Source organism: Balaenoptera physalus (assembly GCF_965194825.1).
Source record: "Balaenoptera physalus genome assembly, chromosome: 9".
NCBI lineage: Eukaryota > Metazoa > Chordata > Mammalia > Artiodactyla > Balaenopteridae > Balaenoptera > Balaenoptera physalus.
The window spans coordinates 56,472,404-56,496,145 of record NC_138888.1 but is presented as its reverse complement, the minus strand read 5'-3'; the positions used below and the strand labels follow the sequence as shown (position 1 = coordinate 56,496,145).

General features: G+C 33.0%; 1 long non-coding RNA gene across 1 annotated transcript in view; it reads right to left on the bottom strand.

Moving 5' to 3' along the window:
- Positions 1-6,320: 6,320 nt before the first annotated feature.
- LOC309667219 overlaps positions 6,321-23,742 on the bottom strand; it is a 232,102-nt gene continuing 214,680 nt past the window's right edge. Inside the window, exon 3 of the long non-coding RNA XR_014267633.1 lies at positions 6,321-9,916. This is a non-coding gene — a long non-coding RNA (uncharacterized lncRNA). The remainder of the gene's footprint in view (positions 9,917-23,742) is intronic.

The following is a 23,742-nucleotide window of genomic DNA, read 5'->3' as shown; positions in this document are numbered from 1 at the left end:
TCTAGCTTGCATGGATTGAAGGTGAGAAATGCAATCATATCTTTTTTCTTAGTGTACAAAAAGATTTTCTTCTTGCATAAGGCTTATAGGGTTTTTTTTTCCTTAGAAATAAAGAATTTTAACCAGAAAATGCCTAAATAAAATATTTGTTCTTAAAAATACAGCTTATGACTGTATAAATTTAATTTTCCAAACACAAATCTGTCCTCCCCTCAGGAATATTTCATCCAGTATTTATTTTTTTCCTCACCTTTAGTCTGTCCATTTTTTCCTTTTAAAAACCTTATTTTTCACAAGTGAGATTTCTTAGATTTATTGGCCACATTGCTATCCCCTTTTCTTCTAATTTTCTCTCTCTCTTTTTTTTTTTTTTTTTGCTTTTTGAGATTAATTTAAAATGTCCTATTTCATTGATCTTTTTCTTCTGATTTTAATGAGATATAATTGACATAAGCATTGTGTAAGTTTAAGGTGTATAGAATTTAACTTATATACGTCATGAAATGATTACCATACTAAGTGTAGTGAACATCCATCATCTCATATAGATACGGCATTAAAGAAATAGAAACAATTTTTTTCCTTATGATGAGAACTCAGGATTTACTCTCTTAGCAACTTTCATATGTAAGGTACTGTAGTTTCATTTTATTTACATCACAGCCTTAGCACTTATTTATTTTATAACTGAAAGTTTCCACCTTTTGACCACCATCATCCAATACCCCTTCCCCCACCTCCCACCTCTAGTAACTACAAATCTAATCTTTTTTCTTTGACTCTGTTTCTGAAACAAGCTTGACCTACAACACTATGTTAGTTCTTGGTACACAGTACAGTGATTAGATTTTTCTATACTTTTCAGAATGATCACCATGATAAGTCTAGTTACCTTCTGTCACCATCCAAAGACATTAAATAATTGTCAACTATATTCCCAACACTATACAGTTCATACCTGTGACATTTATTTTGTAACTGGAAGTTTATACCTCTTAACCTCCTCACCTGTTTCTATCCTCAACCCATGCCCTTCCCCTCTGGCAACCACTTATTTGTTCTATCTATGACTGTCTCTTTTTTGTTATGTTTGTTCATTTGTTTTGTTGTTTAGACTCTACATGTAAGTGAAATCATACAGTGTCTTTCTCTGTCTGACTTATTTCACTTAGCATAATACTCTCTAGGTCCATCCATGTTGTTGCAAATGACAAGATTTCATTCTTTTTTATGGTTGAGGGATATTCCATTGTATATGTGTGTGTGTATATATATATATATATATATATATATATATATATATATATACACACACACACATACACACACACACACACACACACACACATATCTTCTTTATCCATTTGTGTATCAATGGGCACTTAGGTTGTTTCCATATCTTGGCTATTGTAAAAAAATGTTGCAATAAACATAGGGGTAAATATATCTTTTCTAATTAGCATTTTTGGGTTTTTTTGAAATAAATACCCAGGAGTGGAATCGCTGGATCATAAGGTAGTTCTATTTTTAATTTTTTGAGGAACCTCCATACTGTTTTCCGCAGTGGCTGCACAAATTTACAGTCCCACCAGCAGTGCAGGAGGGTTCCCTTTTCTCCACATCCTCCCCAACATTTGTTATTTGTTGTCTTTTTTATAATAGCCATTCTGACAGGTGTGAGGTGTATTTCACTGTGATTTTGATTTGCATTTCCCTGATGATTCATGATGTTGAGCATCTTTTCATGTGCCTATTGACCATCTGTATATCTTCTTTGGAATAATGTCTATTCAGGTCCTCTTTCCATTTTTTAATTGGGTTTCTTTTTGATGTTGAGTATATCAGATATATCATTTGCAAATATCTTCTCCCATTCAGTAGGCAGCGTTTTCATTTTGTTGATAGTTCCTTACCTGTTCAAAAGCTTTTTAGTTTGATGTAGTCCCGTTTATTTTTTCTTTTGTTTCCTTTGCCTGAGGAGATAGCCAAAAAATGTATTGCTTAGACTGATGTCAAAGGGCACCACCTGTGTTGTCTTCTAGAAGTTTTGTGATTTCCAGTCTTTATTTAAGTCTTTAGTCCATTTTGAATTTATTTTTGTAAATGGTGTCAGAAAGTAGTCCAGCTTAATTCTTTTCATTGTAGCTGTTCAGCTTTCCCAACACCATTTATTGAAGAGACTGTCTTTTCTCCATTATATATTATTGCCTCCACTGTCATAGATTAATTGTTCACATAAGTATAGGTTCATTTCTGGTCCATTGATTTGTGTCTGTTTTTGTGCCAATGCCATACTGTTTTGATTACTGTAGCTTTGTAGTAAAATTTCCTATTTCAGATAATTAATTCTAGTTTTAACAGTGTACATGTTTATTTTTGGTTAAATTACTGATTTAAAAAAAAATTGAATATATGCTCTTAACTTTCAGGACTTTTTTTCCCCCTGCATATAAATCTTCATAAGTGAAATGTATATGTACCCACCTTTTTCATGCAAAAATTCTGTCATTGGTTTTGCATTACAAAATTCATTTGATCTCTGTAGCCATTATTTATCTCTTTTAGCTTGATGGAGTACACACATCTTGGTTGGGCACTCATAAGACAAGGACTACTGTAGATCATGAGAGGAAAAAAGGATTTCTGCTCCTACTATGAAGCTGTGGTGTAAAGACAAGCTATTGGGTTTGTGAAGGGCTTCTCCTGGGCAGAAAGAGAAAATTCAACCAAAACCATTAATTCAAGCTTTATTTAAAATGTTGTATATGGAAAAGGTCAAGGTGAGTGTTCCTCAAGAAACCAGCTGCTTAAAGTATTAATGGGATAGACTTGGGAAAGCCTGAGTTCAGTTTTGTTCCGAACATTGTTCAGTGTTCAATTTATTGAAGGTCTGGGAAAATTAAAATTGTGTTCATTGTGGTTATGGAAGCATAAACATTAAGCCTGGGGTCACAATTTTGCTAAGGGTTAATTTAGACTTATTAAGAGGGGAGGGGAGGTGTACTTGAGGTTAAGATCTTTTCTGCATTGGAAGAAATTTTTTTTAAATTTTTGATCATATTTCACACCTGATTCCCTCCGCAATTCCAACATTAGGGCAGGAAAGATTCAGGCCACACATTCAGCACCTATCAGATCTTTCGGACATCTAAGTCCAAAAGGACTTATCAAGGTGCTACTTAATCTTCCTCTGAGTGACTAGTGGTCCCTAAATACCAACTCTTCCTGGGACACCAGCTCTTGCTTCTGGGTTCTATGGCTCTTCTACATGAATACCTTAGCCCACATGGAAGGGAGCCCCTATCAGTTTTTTTTTTTTTTTTTAGTTTTATTTTATTTATTTTTTTATACAGCAGGTTCTTATTAGTTATCTACTTTATTATACATATTACTGTATATATGTCAATCCCAATCTCCCACTTCATCCCACCACCACCACCACCCCCAACATTTTCCCCCTTTGATGTCTATACGTTTGTCCTCTACATCTGTGTCTCTATTTCTGCCCTGAAAACTGGTTGATCTGTACCATTTTTCTAGGTTACACATATGTGCATTAATATACGGTATTTGTTTTTCTCTTTCTGACTTACTTCACTCTGTATGACAGTCTCTAGATCCATCCATGTCTCTACAAATGACCCAATTTTGTTCTTTTTTATGACTGAGTAATATTCCATTGTATATATGTACCACATCTTCTTTATCCATTCATCTGTCGATGGGCATTTAGGTTGCTTCCATGACCTGGCTATTGTAAATAGCGCTGCAATGAACACTGGGGTGCATGTGTCCTTTTGAACTATGGTTTTCTCTGGGTATATGCCCAGTACTGGGATCGCTGGGTCATATGGTAATTCTATTTTTAGTTTTTTAAGGAACCTCCATACTGTTCTCCACAGTGGCTGTATCAATTTACATTCCCACCAACAGTGCAAGAGGGTTCCCTTTTCTCCACACCCTCTCCAGCATTTGTTGTTTGTAGATTGTCTGATGATGCCCATTCTAACTGGTGTGAGGTGATACAAGCCCCTATCAGTTCTCTCCACAGACATCTCAACAAATTCTCTGTTCACATTTGTTCTCCTGGGTTAAAACTGGCAAATGTTTTGAAGATGGGTATGATGGGAAGGAAGGCTTACTCCATTCAGTTTACTTGTTCCCATGTTTCACAGTCCTTTTGTTTTTTGTTATTCATCTGATTAGAAGTTTGACAATTCCCTGCAAGTGTTTCCTTTTCGTTAATAATTATAGTTTAAAGAACTGGCCATGCATTAGTAAGTTGGCATCACATATGCCAAAAGTTTGATTATATAAATAAATTAATAGTGATAACATCTAGCTATTTTGAATTGGGGGGAAAATGTGGTCACGTCATAAATCATATTTTTTCATTAAGCAATCCCATGAGTTTCTTTGCCTTGTGAAAACATATGTGTATTTATTTTAATAAACTGCATTACTTAAAAGTTAAAGATAGCAATTTTCCCAATGGTGTCAAAGGTCCTGAAGGTAACAGTTGAGTTTAAGCCATAGAAAGAGGAAAAACAAAGATGAGTAACATAATAAACTAAAATAAATCCATTTACAGTACTTATTTGTACTAAAGATGGTTAGTATTCAGTTTATGACACTTCTTATTTTGTCACATTAATGTAAAGTTGTTTTTAATGAAATGCAGGGCACTAACATAATGGATTTATTCTTTCTGTACATGGATGTCCAAAAGATAATTTGAATAAATTTTTTATCAGAATACACAATTTTATCTGTTCAAAAGAAACAGATAAATATTTACCAGACTTTGATTAGCTACAGTGAATCACTTTAAATAGTCACAGAACATTACAAGGTTTTGTCTTTGACTTGACAATTAATTATTAATTTTATGTTGTCGGTAAATATATTGATATTATGGGGTAATACAAAAGTACAGTGAGCATTGAAAGTCATCTTAGTAACTTTTTAAATATTTCAGTGCCTGCTTATTATTTTAGTTATTTAAGTTTACAGATTTTAATAGAGTTAAGGCTATACAGTTAGTACTGTTTAGATAGTCAGCAGTAAAACATTTCACCATCCTACACTAAGCCTTACAGATATTTCTGAGGAATATATGTAATGACCTTAAATAGACCAAAGTAAGTAGGTCAGTACACATTCACTGCAAATAAGAAAGTGATCTCTTGTAGGTTGTTTCTTGGTTATTTGTTTCTAGTATTTTATCTATTTCAAATTAGTTTATATGATTTGGGGGAGCAGTAGTAATTACTGTGTTATATATTTTTGCTTCCCAACCCACATTTCAGTTCCCTGCAAATATTATAACCTTTTGTAGCTGGCTTAATAAAGGCCCCCAAAGATACACAGGTCATAATCCACAGAATTTGGGGAAGGTACTTTACAGATATTATTAATGGATAATGGAAATATTATCTGATAGGGCCGAGAATGTAATCATAAGTGTTCTTAAAAGAGGGAAACAGAGGAAGATTTAAATGTAGTAGAGAAGAAGTCCATATAACGGAAACAGAGCATTGTCAGAGAGAGATGATGCTATGCCTCTGGCTTTGAGGATGGAGGAAGGAGCCCCATGCCAGGGAATACCAGTGGGGTCACTAGAGTCTGGAAAAGGCAAGGAGACAGATTCTTCCTTAAAGACTCCAGAAAGAATGCAGCTCTGTTAACATCTTGCTTTTGGTCCAGTGAAACCCATTTAGACTTCCGGCCTCCAGAATTGTAAGAGAATAAATTGTGTTGTTTAAACCCATCAAGTTTGTAGTAATTTATTACAGCAGCAATAGAAAGCTAATAAACTTCTATCAACATATGTTGTTGAAATAGAGATAGGAGGTAATAAATTATATTTCTAAATAATGCATACTACCTTGTCTTAGCTCTGATTGCCATTACAGCCGCTATTTGCATCTGAATAGCTCTAAGGTCCTGTCCTGCAGATCCAAGCACTACAACAGCCTTTCTTCATTTTATGGCATGTGAATCCCCTTCAGTTCAAACTGTCAGTGTTTCTGCTTGTATAAACCTGTAGGCTCTTTATTGAGTGATAGTCCAGCAACATCCTTGGTGTTCTCTTCAGAACACATTTTCTCATCTTCTGAAATATGGACAGGCTAAGAATTTTCCCAGTCTTTAAGTTCTGGTTCCTTTTTGTCTAACAATTCCTTTTTCAATTCGTTTCTCTCCTCTTACCTTTTACTATATGCAGTCAGAAGGAATCATCCATTCCTTCAACACTTTGCTTAGAAATCTCAGCTAAATATCCAGTTCCATTATTTGCAAGTTCTACCCTCCAAATATATATATAATGTATATATATATATAAGGGGTCACAATTCAATCCATAGCATACCTTAAAATACATGTCAGAGATATTAAAGTTAGACTGATTGTAGGATTTCCAACGTTAGAGTATTTATATATACTTTAGGGATTTATTTTTAAGTGAATTCCAAATAATTTTATGCATAACCATGAGCACAGATGTTGAATAAAGTTCAAAGCCAGTCACTGCACTACATTAAGAAGTCCAATATGACGATATGAACAGACTTCTATGTAATAAAGATTGCTCCCTAGATTTAAGAGATAAAATCTTCATGCATTTTATCACATTTTAAGATAATTCAGTTTAATTAAAATGTAAATATATGATTTGGAGATTTGACTATTTATTACATTTGGTTATTATCTCATTAATTCAGAATTATCAGAAATATTTTTGCAAAGACAAATAACTTCTGTCTTAGTCTCAAATTCTACTTCAGTCTTACCTACCAGTACCCATTTTTCAACTCTCATCTCCCAGATTTTAGATTTTACTTTCCTACTGCTATTTATTCATTCAAAGAAACGTACTTAATAGATATGATATAGAATCGAATAAACAGCCCCTGCTGTTAAAGAGTTAAGAGCTCAAAGTATTCTAGAAAAGTGAAAACAAGGGAATTTATGATTGACTACCATATGATAAATGTTATGAAAGAGAATGAAGAATGCATAATGGAAGTCCTTTAGTATACTCAAGGAAGACTTTAATGAGGCAGTAAGCTTGGGTTGAGTCTTCAAGACCTGAGGTTTCATAGGCAGCTACAATATTCTGCACATTGGCATGAAGGTTTGAGACGGATGGCATTATTTGGGGAGTACTGGTAGCATTACAAAAGAAGGGTTAAAGGGTGCAGTAAAGGGATGCAGAATAAAAAAAGGAGATAGCTTCAGTGTTCTAGATACCATACCCTATTTGGTTTTTCTATGTTACTCAAAGTAACTGCTTTCCAGTTTTAATTTTTTGTCTGGCCAGATTTATGGGTTTGATTAGTCTCCACTTGGCTGGGTAAATACCTGGATCTGAGATACTATATTCATTTTTTAGCAAAATCCTGTCTTTCATGTTGAAACATCCTGTGCTGCTGTTTACCATGGTAGTAAAGGCAGATATAATCAGAATTTCAACTTACTGTGAAGGAACATAATATAAATAAAAATATAAAATGAAAAGAAATAATTCATTTATTTTAATATTAGCAAAAATAAGATCTGAAACTATTAGTTGATGGGAAGCTGTGTAGAAACAGTAACTCTCATGCATAGATGGTAGAAATTTACACTGGCATAAGTACTTCTATAAGAATTGAAATGGCAAACTAAATATCAGCATAGCTTCTGATAAAGCAATTATCCTTTACCTGAAAAATAATCCAAACTGCTATCACCAAAAAAAAAGTGTATTCATATGATAGAAATAAAAAAAGCAACTAAAATGAAAAACTTGATTGATATTTAAAATTATAGATTTCAAAATTACAATAAGTATAAAAGCAAGTTTTGTAGCACATAAATAAATTACTCAGATTAAAATACATGAAAAAGAGTGGCCTCACACTTACAGAAGTATGGCCTCAAAGGGCTCTGGAAGGGCTACAACTTCATGATAGAAGAAAGAGGGACTAATATTGAGGAGATTTTTTAAAAGTGGATTTCAAAATAGTATGTAAGGTTTTACATCTTTAATAAAATAGTAACTGAATTTTAAATGAAGAAAAATCAGAACTATAATAAATAAAATGCTTTCAATTATTTTTATTTTGTTAACTTACTATTATTGTCTTTATTTAGTTTCACTGTCTTCAAAATGAAAAGGTCTTTGTATCGATTATAGTTTCTCTGGGTCTGAAGGCCCGAATACCAGTAGAGCCAATGCTGTAATTCTGGTCTGAAAGCTGGAAGGCTCAAGAACCAAGAAGAGCCAGTGTTTCACAGTGGGAATCTGAAGGCAGGGAGAGAGCAATGCCCTCACAAATGTAGTCAGGCAGCTCAGTGCAGTCAGGAAGCAGGAGTTCCCTCTTAGTTGTTCAAAAATGAACAACATTTTTGTTCAATTCAGGTTTTCAGTTGATTAGATAAGGCCCACCCACATTAGGGAGGGCAACCTCCTTTACTCTGTCTATGGGTTCAAATGTTCATCTCATCCAGAAACACCCTCACAGACTTATCACAAAATAATATTTGACCAAATGACTGGGCACCCTGTGGCCCAGTATAACTGACACATAAATTCAACCATCATAGTCCTATTCTCAGTTTTTAAATGATACATGCTTATTATAAAATAAAAAGAAAACAGTGAGAATAAATAAGGGGAAAAATGGAAATCTGCCAATCAATAGTAAATATTTTTAACATTTTAATTCAAAACTTATTTTGATAAGTATGTATAAATTCATGCAGATATAATTTTATTAATTACATTCTTTCTTTTGTTGTTTTTTCTATAGTTCGATAAATTAGCTCCATAGTATAACACCTGTTCAACTTTTTAAGAAATAAACATAATTCTTCTTAAGTACTCCATAATACTATTTACCATCATTTAGTTACTTTGTGGAGGCACAAAAGTGAAGTTAAGATGATATTTATATCAGGAAAGAGAGATGAGCCATATTAAAGATTCTGAGAGGTAAAGCTGAGGCCAAAGATATGACCAGTGGTTTTGGTAAAAATCAGTTGCTAGTAAGTTTGATAATAAGCAATTCAGTCCAGTGAGCTGATACAAAGATGGATTACTATGGATTATAAAGAGTATTTAGATGAGGAAATGAAGACAGCTAAAGGTAGATTTATTAAAAAGCTAATGAAGCTTAAATTTTAGGGCTCTACTCATGGATAGCCCATGCCTATACTAGCTATCTTTAGATATCCCCATAAAAGAAAAAAAGATCCATTTATCTTTTGGATAACTTCTAATACTAATCAAATCAAACTGCTAACACTACAGCATCAGGTAAACAGCTAATGGTTATGTTTTCATCCTTAATAGATTTCCCAGTAAAGCTTTAAACATAAGGTTTTATAGAGAATGCCGTTCGTTTAAAAACATCTAGTCAAGTAATGTAGCATTACCCTCATCTTTAACACCCTGAGTTGTACGACCACTGTGTATTTTATGTCTTTTTCTTACAATGATAACAGTTTGCCCTGAAACCCTGCTTAATGACATATAATTCTTTCAGAGAAAAATTGTAAATGTTGAGCTCAAAACCTCTAAGCTGCTTTTCAAACCACATTTGATGTTTTAAAATGCTATTATATTTAAAGAATAAACCTATTTAAATAAATTAACCTCTAAATTCTATGTAAAGTATATCTGATAATTAAAATATATTCAATTATAATGCAGAAAAAAATTTAACAGTAGTCATTCAGCTCATACATCTTAAAATAAGCGTGATAGTGCCACATTACTACTTACTAGTGTGTCACATCTGTCCAGGAAAAATCTCAAACTATACTAGTTGTGTCATCCATGGCTCCAAATACTCTAAGACTAGTGATATGATATGTTAATAAAATCTATTGAAGTTTTGAGCAAGCTCTTTGAGTTCTCAAAGAAGTGAATCTGTAGGAAGAAATAAGAGAAAGGAAAGGATACAAGTATGACACATTCATGTTTTATTCAGTGTAATCCAAACACCATTTAACCAGTATGACTAGATATATGGCATTATGTGAGATGCTTTGGTGTTATTGTACTTGCTTTCTCTCTCACTGAAGAAAACCAGTAACAGCAACAGCTTATTTTTTTCCTATTAACATATAAAATTAAGTAGAATGACATCTTTTTTGGTTCTTCTACCCATGGATCTGTTTCCCTTTTCAAACCTATTATGAAATTAAAAGCAAAGAAAATAAAGCAAATTTAGGATTGTGGAGCCATTTGAAGAAATCATGTCAACATAAATGAATATACACATACTTACATAAATACATAAATTCTTATTTTGGTATTTTCTTGTTATTGGAAAAATGAATATGTGAGAGACAGACTGAATTCCAAGGAAGAAAACATGCCTTTTATTTCTAAAACCTGGGTTGGTTTATTATTCATATGAGATGCATCACATATGGCCTTGGTAAATGCTTTTTTAACTAAAGGTATAGTATCTTAGTACTTCTTTTACGGCAAAATAATTTATTTTACCATCTGTAAAGTAACATTATAGTAATATCTATAGTTATTTGCAATATCTCCATTATTTAAAATAATTCTAAGAATCTTACTAAAATCTCCCTTTAAAAATGCAAAAGCTATAAAATATAAAATAAAAAGATTAAAAGAACTGAAATAAAAGAATGTACATTTTATATTTGAACATTGTACATTAATATCCATGTGGTATCGCCTGCACATATCCATATGATATTAAGAGTAATATGCATAGTCTAATCTATTATTAGACTAATATGCATGATTTTAATCCATGGCTTCTGAGCATTTTTGTAATTCAGGGGAGATCTAATACCTTTAATGTTATAGAAATAATATGATATTACATATAAGGAAAAGCCGTATATAAGGTTAGAAGTCTAATGGTCTCTGTTTGAAGCATCTGAGTAGCAAACTTACTTCCCCTTCCACTCCTTCCAGAGAAGTTTTGCAGATGACTGGTTCTTTCTTGCTTCTACTTTTTATACCTCTATGCCTTCCATATTGGAATTAGAGTCTTTGCACTTTGTTTCTCATAAACACTTTTTCCCCTGTGGCCCAAAGCTCTCTTGCATCTGCTTCTTCTGTCTAGTTCCAAATGACAGTGGACTTCTAAGCATCCTCACTAACACCTATTTCATAGTCATCCATGCTGAATAAGCTTTAATACTGAAGAAAAACAGCATTTTATATGTGTGCTTCAGCTAGAATGTGTAAAATTGTTTTTTCAGCCAGGTTATGCAAGGGTACCACCAAAAGCAAAGCTTCATAAGCTTAGGAACCATGCCAAAATCAGTGAACTCTCTGGCTACCATGTAATGCAGTAGTTAAGCTTCCTCTTCACTGCCGTAGTACTCTATTTCCCATTTTGAGCAGCATTGCAATAGCTGCAGCACCATTGGCTTCTCTGTAGAAATGATGGGAATCCAAATTTGCAGTTCTTTTCTTTTTAACTCTTGGTGAAGAATCTAAGTCTTAAAAACACCAGATGCAAAAACATGAAGGTTGAAGCATAATTTGAACTACTTCTCAATGTAATTGAAGGTGATTCTTTATTTATCAGTTAAGATAAACTCTGTTTTAGTAAGCCTTGCTGCATACTTTGTCTACCTCTATCCTAAAGCTGGTGAATGCTGGGCATACTGTGTCTTACGTACTTCTCACAGAACACGAGCTGTGCTGTTTCACATTGCCAATGGCATCTGGGTGCAGTTGAGCAATAAGTTCCATATCTTTAGTATGTATGTAGCCAGAGTCAAGGTAGTAGAGTCACAGATAGCCCAGAGGGACTGCAAAGCATTTAGTTATTTTGTTCCAACATGGTTTTAACTTTTCCATTTGATCCCAACAGCAAACACACACACACACACTCACACACACACATTTTCAAATTGTATGCCATCATAGGGAAAATTAAACAAAACAAATTTCATCTTCTTGTTCCTTCTAAGGGAGATTTACCTGTTAATTTACTTGTTACCATCTTGATGCATCTAAGGCATTATAATACATTACTTCCAAAAATCTAAAGAAATCTCTAAAATCTCTATACCTCCTACAACTTCTTATTTTTGAGACCCTGGGTGTTATTATTGATCAGCTTCTCAACATCTTCTCAGGTTTGCTGGTGTATTATCATTTATTCTCTCACACTGAGTTTACTCAGAAACTGAAACACATTCTTAATTCACCACTAACTAACAACTTACTTGTTGAATGCTTATATATATATTCTTGTGGGGAAAAGGTGGTTTCAATTGAGATGCTAAACTCCCTGTTTCTGCTACTGATGTGGGCCCTTTATGCCTTTCTTTGAGTCTGCTTCAGATACCACCACAAAAAAGCAGGATAGATTAAAATTTTCAATACTTCAAAAACATATATAGAACACATAGTTCTCTAAATGTGTACAGAAGTCACTATATTTAGGACACAGCTGGTCTTTAACTATCCCAGAATTCTTGCAAAGTGATTTTTATTGTTTCTTCTACTTACTGATTTCTCATTTTCATCTCTAGAATCACCTTTTCTTGGTCATTTTTTAAAGACAAAGTATACATGTGTTTCTTAAAAGTTCTTCACTGGCCTACCATAATTAGCTCAGCAGGGTAGCTACTCTACTTAGACTCCTTTCTATCCTAACATTTTATATGACTCACAAAGAGCGTAATGGGAAGGACTAACCCCTCTACCATGACAATTCCATCAGCATTTTAGAACACTAACTAGAATAAGAGATTTAGTGTACTGAAGCTGTGTGGGCATAGGTTCTTGTACTGGCATGCATGCTGAGTATATGAGGAAGCCAGACAATTGTCTCTATAGATACCTAAAGTTGCCAACTTAGCAAATGTGTTTCTAATTCAATACCATTATAATAAGCGTGTGTGTGTGCATGTGTGTTTGTATGTGTGTGTGTGTATAAATTTAACAAGGCTTATAGTAACAGAAAAGCCAGGAAGAAATATTTGACATCTTCCTACCCCTACCTCTAGGTACTGACTCATTTTATTAATCCCATTAAGTTAAAGCAACTTTTGGATCATCTTCCAAAGCAAATTGATAAAAACTTTGATCCTTTTCAAACTTAGGATATGTCTCATGCATATGTACTGTCTAACTTCCTGCTGTGCTTCTGTAGAGCACTGGACAGATATCAGTATGACACTGACTGAAACTTAAAAATAATCTGCTTACTTTCTCATAGCATGGATTTCATAACTTGTCTGGATCCCCTATAAATCCTTATCTCTTGAGCCTTCAAACTAGGCTTGAAGTTAGCCCCCTCAGGCTCTGCTTTAAATCAAATCCAATGCTACATTTTCCATTCCTTATTGAAATTGATTCTCCCTGAAGCTGTGGGAGGAGAAAGTCCTTTTTGTCTCTGCTTCCTGAGTATGTCTTTAGCATCTCTCAAAGAGAAACAGAAAAGTTTAGAGAAAGTCATGTCTACTTTGCACTGAGTGTTCCTTAACCCCAAAACACCCAATGTGGGATAACAAATTATAACTTCCAGGTCCTTCTCATTCATGACTACTTTATTCATCTTATAGCTTAAAAATCTTGTTTCCATTAATGTAGTCAGTCACATTTGTTATTCATTTAATAAGAGAAAAAAAAGTAGTTCTGCTTTTCCTTAAGGTGTGGAAAGCCACATAAGAATCTTGTTTCCAATCAAACAGCAAGTAAATGCCTGATGATCTAAAAAATGTCTCTTGAGCTCATCACAAAGCTCAGGTTATGAGGCAACCATGGATTCTGAAGGTTAACAAGTTACTTCAAGGAGAAACAGGATACACAAACTTCTACTCTGGACAGGAACGGAAGGAAGTGGTGACCACCACATAAGCATGTAAGAATAAATAAGCAAAGTTTTTAATGAATACTTGAGGGCTGATTATGGAAAGCATGCCAATTTTGAATAACTGGGAAATATTTTCAAGAAAAATTTGCACTCAGTTTCAAGGTTTTTCCAATAGGTCTCCATCAAGTACATTCAAGAAAGAGGGGTCAGGCAAGAAAAATAAAGAAAATTCTATCTCAATCAAGAAGAGGAGTATGACAAAAAATCTACTGCATTTCTATACTTATATTTCTATAATAATGAGCTGGTGGAAAAAGAAATTAAGGAAACAATCCCATTTACAATCACAGCAAAAAGAGTAAAATACCAAGGAAAAAATTTAATTGAGGTAAAAGACTTGTACACTGAAAACTATAAGACATTGTTGAAATAAATTGAAGAAGACACAAATAAATGGAAAGACATTCTGTGCTCATGGATTGGAAGAATTAACATTGTTAAAAAGTCCATATTACCTAGAGTAATTTACAGATTCAGTGCAATTCCTGTCAGAATCCCAAGGACATTTTTCACAGAAATAGAACAAAAAGATTCAAAATTTGTATGGAACCACAAAAGATCCCAAATGGCCAAAGCAATCCTGAGGAAAAAGAACTAAGCTGGAGGTATCACACTCCTTGATTTCAAAGTTACAAATCCATAATAATCAAAACAGCACAGAATTGGCAGAAAAAAATACATCAGTGGAACAGAATTGAGAGCCCAGAAATAAACCCATGCATATATGGACAATTAATATTACAGAAAAGGAGCGAAGAACATACAGTAGTGAAAGGATAGTCTCATCAGTAAATGGTGCTGGGAAAACAGGGCAGCCAATGCCAAAAAATGAAACTAGACCACTATTTCACACTATCTCAAATAAATAGGACTACATCAGACTAAAAAGCTTCTGCACAGCAAAGGAAACCATCAACAAAACAGAAAGACAACCTACTGAATGGAAAAAGATAATCACAAATGATATACTCAATAAGGGGCCAATATCCAAAATATATAAAGAACTCATACAACTTAACAACAACAACAAAAAAAAAGCCTGATTAAAAAATGGGCAGATAACCTGAATAGATATTTTTCCAAAGAAGACATACAGATGGCCAACAGGCACATGAAAATCTGTTCAACACTGTAATTATTAGGGAAATGCAAATCAACACCACAATGAGATATCACCGCTCCTACTAGAATGGCTATTATCAAAAAGGCAAGAAATAACGAGTGTGGGTGAGGATGTAGAGAAAAGGGAACCCTCATGCACTGTTGCTGGGAATGTAAATTGGTGCAGCCACTATGGAAAACAGTGTGGAGGTTCCTCAAAAAATTAAGAATAGAACTACAATATGATCCATCTATCCCAATTTTGGTATTTATCCAAAGAAAGGAAAACACTAATTCAAAAAAATACATGCACTCTTATGTTTATCACAGCATTATTAACAATAGCCAAGATTTGAAAACCACTTAAGTGCCCATCAACAGATGAATAAATAAAGATGTGGTGTATATATATAGTAGTCCACAATGGACTACTTCTCTGTCATAGAAAAGGATGAAATCTTGCCCATTTGCAACAACACAAATGGACCTTGAAGGTATTATGCTAAGTAGAATAAGTCAGAAGAAGAAAGACAAATAATGTATTGTTTCACTCATGCGTGGAATATTAAAAACAAACCAACAAATTAACAATCAAAATAAATGAACAAACTGAGCCAAATAAAAACAAGCATGTAGCTACAGAGGACAGGGTAAGTTTACCAGAGGGGAAGGAGTGGGGAAAGGGTGAAATGGGTAAAGGGGGTGAACTGTATGGTGACAGATGGAAACAATTTTTAGCGATGAACACACTGTAGGGTATACAGAGTAGAAATATAATGTTGTACACATGAAATTTATATAATATCATAAACCAATATTACCTCAATGAAAGAATTTTAATTAATTCCAAAATAATAAAAAAAAAGGAAAAAAAAGAACAGGGGATGAAACTCTCCTGTCCTCATAACCCAAAGATACACTACTTGTGGGGAAAGGAGTAGAAGCCACAGCCATCTGTCACTTTTGAAAAGACATGAAATGTTTTTGAGCCTAGGTTTCTGCCCTAAAAGACTAGGTCTGCTACCACTAGGGATAGGCAGTAAAATCTTTCCTTACAGCAGGAAGATATAATAATTATTAGCATTTATGCAGCTAATGAGAGATGATCAAAATATGTGAAGTGAAAACTGAGAGAACTACAGGGAGAAACAGACAGTTCTAAATAATAGTTGGAGATTTCAATATCCTACTTTCAATAATGAATGGAACAAACAGAGGATAAATTTAAAAATAGAGAACTTAAATAACACAATAAATCATCTAACAGACATATACAGAACGCTTTACCCCCAAACAACAGCATTTACATTTTTCTCAAGTGCACACTGGGCATTTTTCAGGATAGATTATATGATAGGTCATAAATTAAGTCTCAATAGATTTAAAAAGAGAGATATTATACAAAGTATATTTTCTGACCACAACAGGATGAAGTCAGGAATCAGTAACAGGAGTAAAACTGGAAATTTCACAAATCTGTAGAAATTAAAGAACTAACTCTTAAACAACCAATGTGTCAAGGAAGAAGTCACACCCTGAAGAATTAGAGAACACTTAGAGATGAATGGAAACAAAACCAGAGCATACCAAAATGTATGTGATACAGCAAAAATGGTGTTAAGGGGGAAATTTATAGCTATAAATGCTTATATTAAGAAGATAAGAAAGGTCTCAAATCAACAACATAACTTTTCAATTTAAGGAAGTTGAAAAAGAAGAGCAAACTAAAGCTACCGCTAGCAGAAGGAAGCATATAATAAAGATTAGAGCAGAGATAACTGAAATAGAGAAGAGATAAATGATAGAGAAAAACAGTGAAACCAAAAGTTGGTTCTATGAAAGATCAAGACAACTGACAAAGATTTAGCTCTATGGACTAAGAAAAAAGAGAGAAGACAAATTACTAAAATCAGGGAAGGAAGGGGGAGTTATTGTTTAATGAGAGTAAAGTTTCAGTTGTACAAGATGAAAAATTCTATGGAGATGGATGGTGGTGGAGGTTATGCAACATTATGAATATGTTTACTATTACTGAACTGTGCACTTAAAATGGTTGATATGGTAAATTTTATCATAGTGTCTCTCACATGTGTATTAGAGTCCTAAAAGGAAAAGAGTGAAAGAATGAAGCAGTGCTTTTGGAGAAATTTAGAGCATTGAAATCTTGTATATTAGAAAAGAAAATATATTTCCAATCAATAATATAAGATTCCACCCTTTGAGACTAGAACAGTCTTATTCTGAGCTGATCCTAAGTGCATCCAGATTGTAGAGGCTGGTTTAAAATATTTATTTCCTCTTCTCATCAGTTAAATTTTCAGCCTCTATGCAGTTAGTCTCAGGAGGCATCTAGGAAATTACTGTTTCCTTTATCTCCCTGACCCCTTCCTTTTCCAGTATACTAGGTGTTCTAACCAGGAATTATCACTTGGAGTGCCTTCCTGAGAAAGCAGTGGGGATCTTCAGGGTAGACAGCTCCTTACACTTATGACTGCGAGTCAGAGTAGAATTTTCTGAGTCTTCAAAGTATAGTATCTATAGAAAAATATTTTTATTTGCTTCTCTTGTTTTTATATTATCATTTTATGTGCTAATTCAAGCTCTATTGATTTTTACTTTGTATCAAATGCACTCATATTATTAATGGACATATTTAACTAAATTTTGTTCTAGTTAATATCAATTATTCAGCATCTCAACTCTTTCTAAACAAGAAAAGAACTTTACCATATTTTACCTAATAAGTATGTGCTCCAGCTTCCAAAATACTCTGTATTTTATAGAAGCTTAATTCTAAAGTATTTCTACAAAAAATATTTTTATTATCAGTTTATAATTACATACATCTATTTCGTTTATGTGTAATGATGTTTCCTTGTATCTCATAGTTTTTTCTAGGTTCATTTTTTAAAAAATTCTGAACTTTATACTCTGGTAGTAGTTTCAGCAAATAATAATAAAACATATTAGTGCATATTTCTGAAAAATGTATTTATTTTACCCTCATTATTGACTTGCAGTGCACGTAGGTATATAAATCTATGGTGACAACTATTTCCCTTACATGATTTGTTCCTATTGCTCCACTGTATCCTCAGTTCTACTGTACTGCTGAGTATCAGCACATTTTCTTTATTGTAAACAGTCAGGTTCTTCAACCTTGTAGCTTTCATATTTTTCATTCACCTTTTCCTTTGACTTAAATTGGTGAATTCCCAATTGTCTTTGCCCATGTCAAGTTTGTAGTTTATCCTTTTCAGAGCATATTTTTTTCCAATGATCATAAATGTTCTATTACTTAGAGGGTTTCACATAGGCTCTTTTTCATATCACCTTCTGCTTGTTATTGTTTCATAAGTTTTCTTCATTTTAGAACTGGCATTCTCTCTTTATTTCTTTGAAACTTTCAAATTACTTTGCTATTATTTTTTTAATGAATCCATCTCTCAATATTTTTTTACTGTAATGCTTACATCAGATTTCTTCAAAGACTTCCAAGTATTGATTGACTAGTTGATTTATTTTCATTGTTTTCTGTTTTCTCTTCTCTATTCATCTCTCCATCACTAGTTATTTTACAGTAACTTCCATCTGGACAGCCCAGTTTCCAAAAGCAGAATCAGGTCTTACACTGGTGGAGGCACCCTTTATGTGATTTGACACTTTACAGTCACTTGCACCAGCTCTTTTCCACAACCCTGTGCTTGGTTCCATTCTTTTCACCATGTAGGAAGCTTCAATTAGGTTATATTTTCTTCTGGTCTGAGTTCATTTCATGGATAAACAAACCTCAACAAATTATCTGCATTTGGCCAGCAAGACTGACACATGCCATCCATTTGAATAACCATTTTTCAGTCCTAATTTACCCAGAGAGCGAGTATTCTGGCTGCCATGACTGCTTCTAATTTTTTTGCTTCTATCATGTCTGGCCTGAGGCTTTTTTTATTTGTCTTTATTTAAGTAGGTGTAAACCTAATATTTCTTTTAATATTTCTTCTATCTCTGATATGAACTTGGAGCAGAAGAGTCCCTTTTAAAGTGTAGATGTGAAATATCTACCTAGACAAAATTCCTTATTTCCTTAAACATTTCTTTAAGACACAGACATAGAATAAAAAATATCAGCTCACCAAATAATTCATATATCCACCCAATTTTCCAAAAATTGCCAGAATGTGGCTAGACGATTGTTTAAATATTGAATATTTCTGGACAAATCAAGGATGTTTTCTCCTTATCCTTCACTACCTGTTATCACTGTTACTGTTTTTAAAAAACAAACAAAAAACTACCAAAGACTATTTCCATACTAGGCTACATATAATATGTCTGCAAGGAGCTGCAGAGTGTAATACTGTTCAATCTTGGTTCCTTTGCATATTTGTTTTTCTGTATTTTACATGCATTTCCCTTTTTCCCTGGATTTCTTGCATACAATAGTAATTAGAGATTTCTGTAAAAAAATCTCAAGCATGGTTTATAATGCCACTTATTATTAGGGTGTTTTACTCTGTTCCCTTATACTATTTCCAAACAGAAGAACTTTTCCAGATTAACATTTGGCATAATTTTCAGCTTTTACATAGCCCTCTGCCTAATTATTTCTAGTTTGCAATGTTTTTTTTCAAAGTGGCTTATAATTTTTCAGAACCCCATGAAATCCCCTCATTAAGACTGTCTTTACTGGGGGTCTTTTGTGGAATATTACTATCTCTTTATCTGTGTTCCTAAACCAGTTTTGCCTCTTGAACTACGTCTTCAGTTGGGTCTTACTTTTTCTTTCATAGAGCCTGAGCTTGGGTTCTCTTTCCTATGTTCCTGGTAGAGGTCCCCATCTAACCTGATATCATTGGCCCATAAGAGGCCACATAAGCAGATATTTTGGTTTATATGTAAATAAATAAACATTAAAAGTGTACAGGACATACATGATATGAGCTCACATACTCCCTGCCACAAAATGCTTGAATAGCATTAACAATGGGACATACCCTGTAGAATTGACAATGCTTTCCCCAAATGACTGATTTTTCCTATGAGTATATAGGAAAACTACATTTCTTAGTCTTCTTGCATTTAAGTGTGATCATGATGTACATCCTCTGAAAGACTAACATTAAAAGATTCTGCTCAATTTTTCACACTTGTGGCTGAGAGCAACGGATTCCCATAGAGTGGAATAACATGGAAAAAAAACACCAGAGCCCCAAAACCTCTATTAAGAGAGAGTCATCTAGGAGTGCTTCTTGAACTGCAAGAGCCTGTGATATAAGCGAGAATTTTTTTGTTTGTTTGAGTCACTGAGACTTGCTTGTTATATAACTATCATTAATTTACACAATTACTATATTGTTAAATATTGCATATCTTGTATTATCAGACAAAGACAGTCAGAGTCATAAACTAAATGTTATTACTGTTATCAATTTTTAACGGGAGCAGTATTTACCCAACGCTATACTTTAAGGGTGTCTAATTCACTTTTTGTTTGCTGAATCAAACAACAGACAAAAAAATAAAAATCCAACTACTCATGTCTATTCCATGGCCTTCCCTCAGAAAAATCACTACAAAGAACAAAAAAGTCTAAGTTTGTATCCTGATTTTGAGAATAATTATTTGTCTGGCCCTCTGATTTAACATGCAATATAAAAGATGTTTGAATTAAGCTTTCTGACTGGCTACTAATCTTGCTCTCTTTATATACTGCAAACCTTTTTAAGCTGTTTGGTGGTATGTTGGCATTTTCCTGAAATACTGCTTTTTAAGCTTATTATAGATATAATATTAAAATTTTTTCAAGACATAACTAGTATAAATTGTGAAGTTTCTAAAATATACTATTTTTTTAAATAAAAATGCAAGTCATCAATTTTATTATGTTTTCCTAGAAATGTAGCCTCAATGTCATATCTTAGTTGCCAAATATTTCCAAATATGCTTTTACTCTTATCTCTTTATATATTTCCCTGAAAATATATGCAACTATATAGCCAAATTATCACTGCCTGGTGTATCATTCTGGTGATACATATGTATCACTGCCTGGTGTATCATATGCTGTCTTGGCTTACCTGAATTATTCCATTGTGAAAGAGAAATAGTTGAAAAAGTCACTTTGCCTAAAGAAATACAATTTGTAGGGCAGTGGGAGTTCAAGATTGACACTACTAAACGAGCAGCAAGCAAAACATGAAAGAATACTTCTTGTCAAATGTTCCTTGAAAATAAACTCTATAGGATATACGGGAATGTAGTTAAACAAAGAGATGCTAAGGGTAATTTAGCAGATTCTTTGAAGGAATGAGAAGTAGGCACCATACTTGCTTTGTCAATTGTGTGGAAGAACATTTAACTCGAGCCCCTGCTGAAAATAAACCTATTTAATTACATTTGAGAAAAAGTTCTTCCTTTGAAGTTTTAGATTTTCTATTTTTGTTTAGAAGACTAAAATTGAGGACAACGGTAGGGTAAAGAAAAGGCAAAACATTTCTAAAACAAAACAAATCAATTGAAAAAATTACATTTAATTAAATAATTTGTAAAAAACAATCAATAAATACTATAAAAGTAGGAAAGAGAAAAATACTCTATGGAAAAATATTTTAAATTAAAAATGATAAAATATTGTCAGCTCAAACTCAATATCTGCTAAATTTTGATAGCATTGTTAACTTTTTAAACATCTTTTTTTATTTCCCAACCTTATGATACAACCCAACTGATTATAAAATAAAATTCACATTTCTTATCTTGGCCAGTAGGATTCTGACAGGTACAGATTGTAGCAGTAATATTATCTAATGTTTGTCATTATATTACAGAACCCCTATGCTATAACTATGTTAGTACAGTCACTAAGACCAAATAGAGCTTATATTTTACCACCTCTACATTTTGGCTCAAGTTTCCAACTTTCCATGAATATCTATGCATTTAATGCATATACATACTTCCATTCAGTACACTTATTCCTTACTTAATTACTTTAATTCACTCCCAAAAATGTTGATGCTAAATCAAAAGATGTTAAATGAAAAAAAGTGCTTTATATTTTTCATTAATTTTAATGGGAAAAAATATTTTCCATTTCATAACAAACCAAGATAAGCAAGAAATTTTCACATATAGAAAATTATATCTATTGGATAATGAAAAACAACAATTTTAAAGCAAATGTAAACAGTTTGTTTATAAAACATAATGTAATAAATGTTTGTTGTATTTGCAAAAAGAGGCGACTTAGTGGATGGTGATTGATGGACGACGGGTATGTGAATTATTTTTTACAAGATGCATTCTTTTTTAGGAACTATATTCTTCATTAATTTTATAATTTGTGAGGCTCATGGCTTCCTTGTACTCAAATTGCACTTTGAAAAGCTCCAAATTCTGCACCTTGAAATACTCCAGTATTTAGATGTGATGAAGACGAGAAAGTCCCAATCAAAGGAGTTATGAAGAACTTTCCATTAAGATAGGAGTAAACCCAGGAGTGCAAAAAAAAAAATCCGTAACTTGTATCCAAAGAGGATTTTTAGGAAATCCAAGGTAATAAATTGTCTCAGTGAGGTTGGTTTTGTTTCCATATAGCTTATTTTACACAGTGAAGAAAAATAAGAGGGATAAGATAAATTTTAAATCATCTTTAGAAAAATGTGTGGTGGAAAAATTTTGCCTCCCTAGAAATGTCATGTCAAAGTGATACATCTTATAATGTATATTTTAGTATGTTCTTACTCATTTAAAATTAGTTGATAATTTTCCAATTTTCCTTCTGTTATTGATTTCTAGTTTCAGTCCACTGTGCTCAGAAAGATACTTGATTTCAGTCTTCTTATAAATTCAGTCTTAAATTTGTTAAGGCTTGTTTTGTAACCTAGTGCAATGTGTCCTAGATAATGGTCTGTGTATGCTTGAGAAGAATGTGCATTCTACTACCATTGGGTGGGATGTCCTATATATGACTGTTAGGTCCATTTGAAAATCAAAAAACTCACTTCTGATCAACCAGAGCAAAAGAAGAATTCAAAAGAAAAATTGGAAAATATCTTGGTTCAAACACAACTAAAAACACAACATACCAAAACTTATGCAATGCAGGAAAAGCAGTACTAAGAGGGAAGTTAATGTTAATAAACACCTATGATAATACAGAACAAAAATTTCATATAACTTTATACCTCAAAGAAATAGAAAAAGAAAAATGATCTAAATCCTTCTTAGCAAAAGGAAGGAAATAGTATATATTAGAGCAGAAATAAACAAAATGGAAAATTAAAAAATAGGAAAAAAGTCAATAAAACTAATAGTTGGTTTTTTGAAAAGATAAACAAAAGTGAAAACTTTTAACTTTAATAAGGACTAAGAAGAAAGACAGAAGACTCAAATAACTAAAATCAGAATGAAAATGGGAACATTACAAATGTTGCCATAGAAATAAAAATATATTTTAAGAAAATATTTTGAGCAATTACATGCCAACAAATTAAATAACCTTGAACAAATAGATAAATTACTAAAAGCATACAATTTACCAAGACTGAACAAGGAAGAAATAGAATGAATAGACCCATAACTAGTAAGGAGATTGAATCGGTAATCAAAAACCTCCTAACAAACAAAACCCCAGGAGCAGGTGACTTCATTGGAAAATTCTACCCAACATTTAAAGAAGAATTAATGCCAATCCTTCTAATTTTTTCCAAAGAAAATTGAAGAGGAGAGAACACTTCCAAATATATTTTGTGAGGCCAACATTACCCAATTA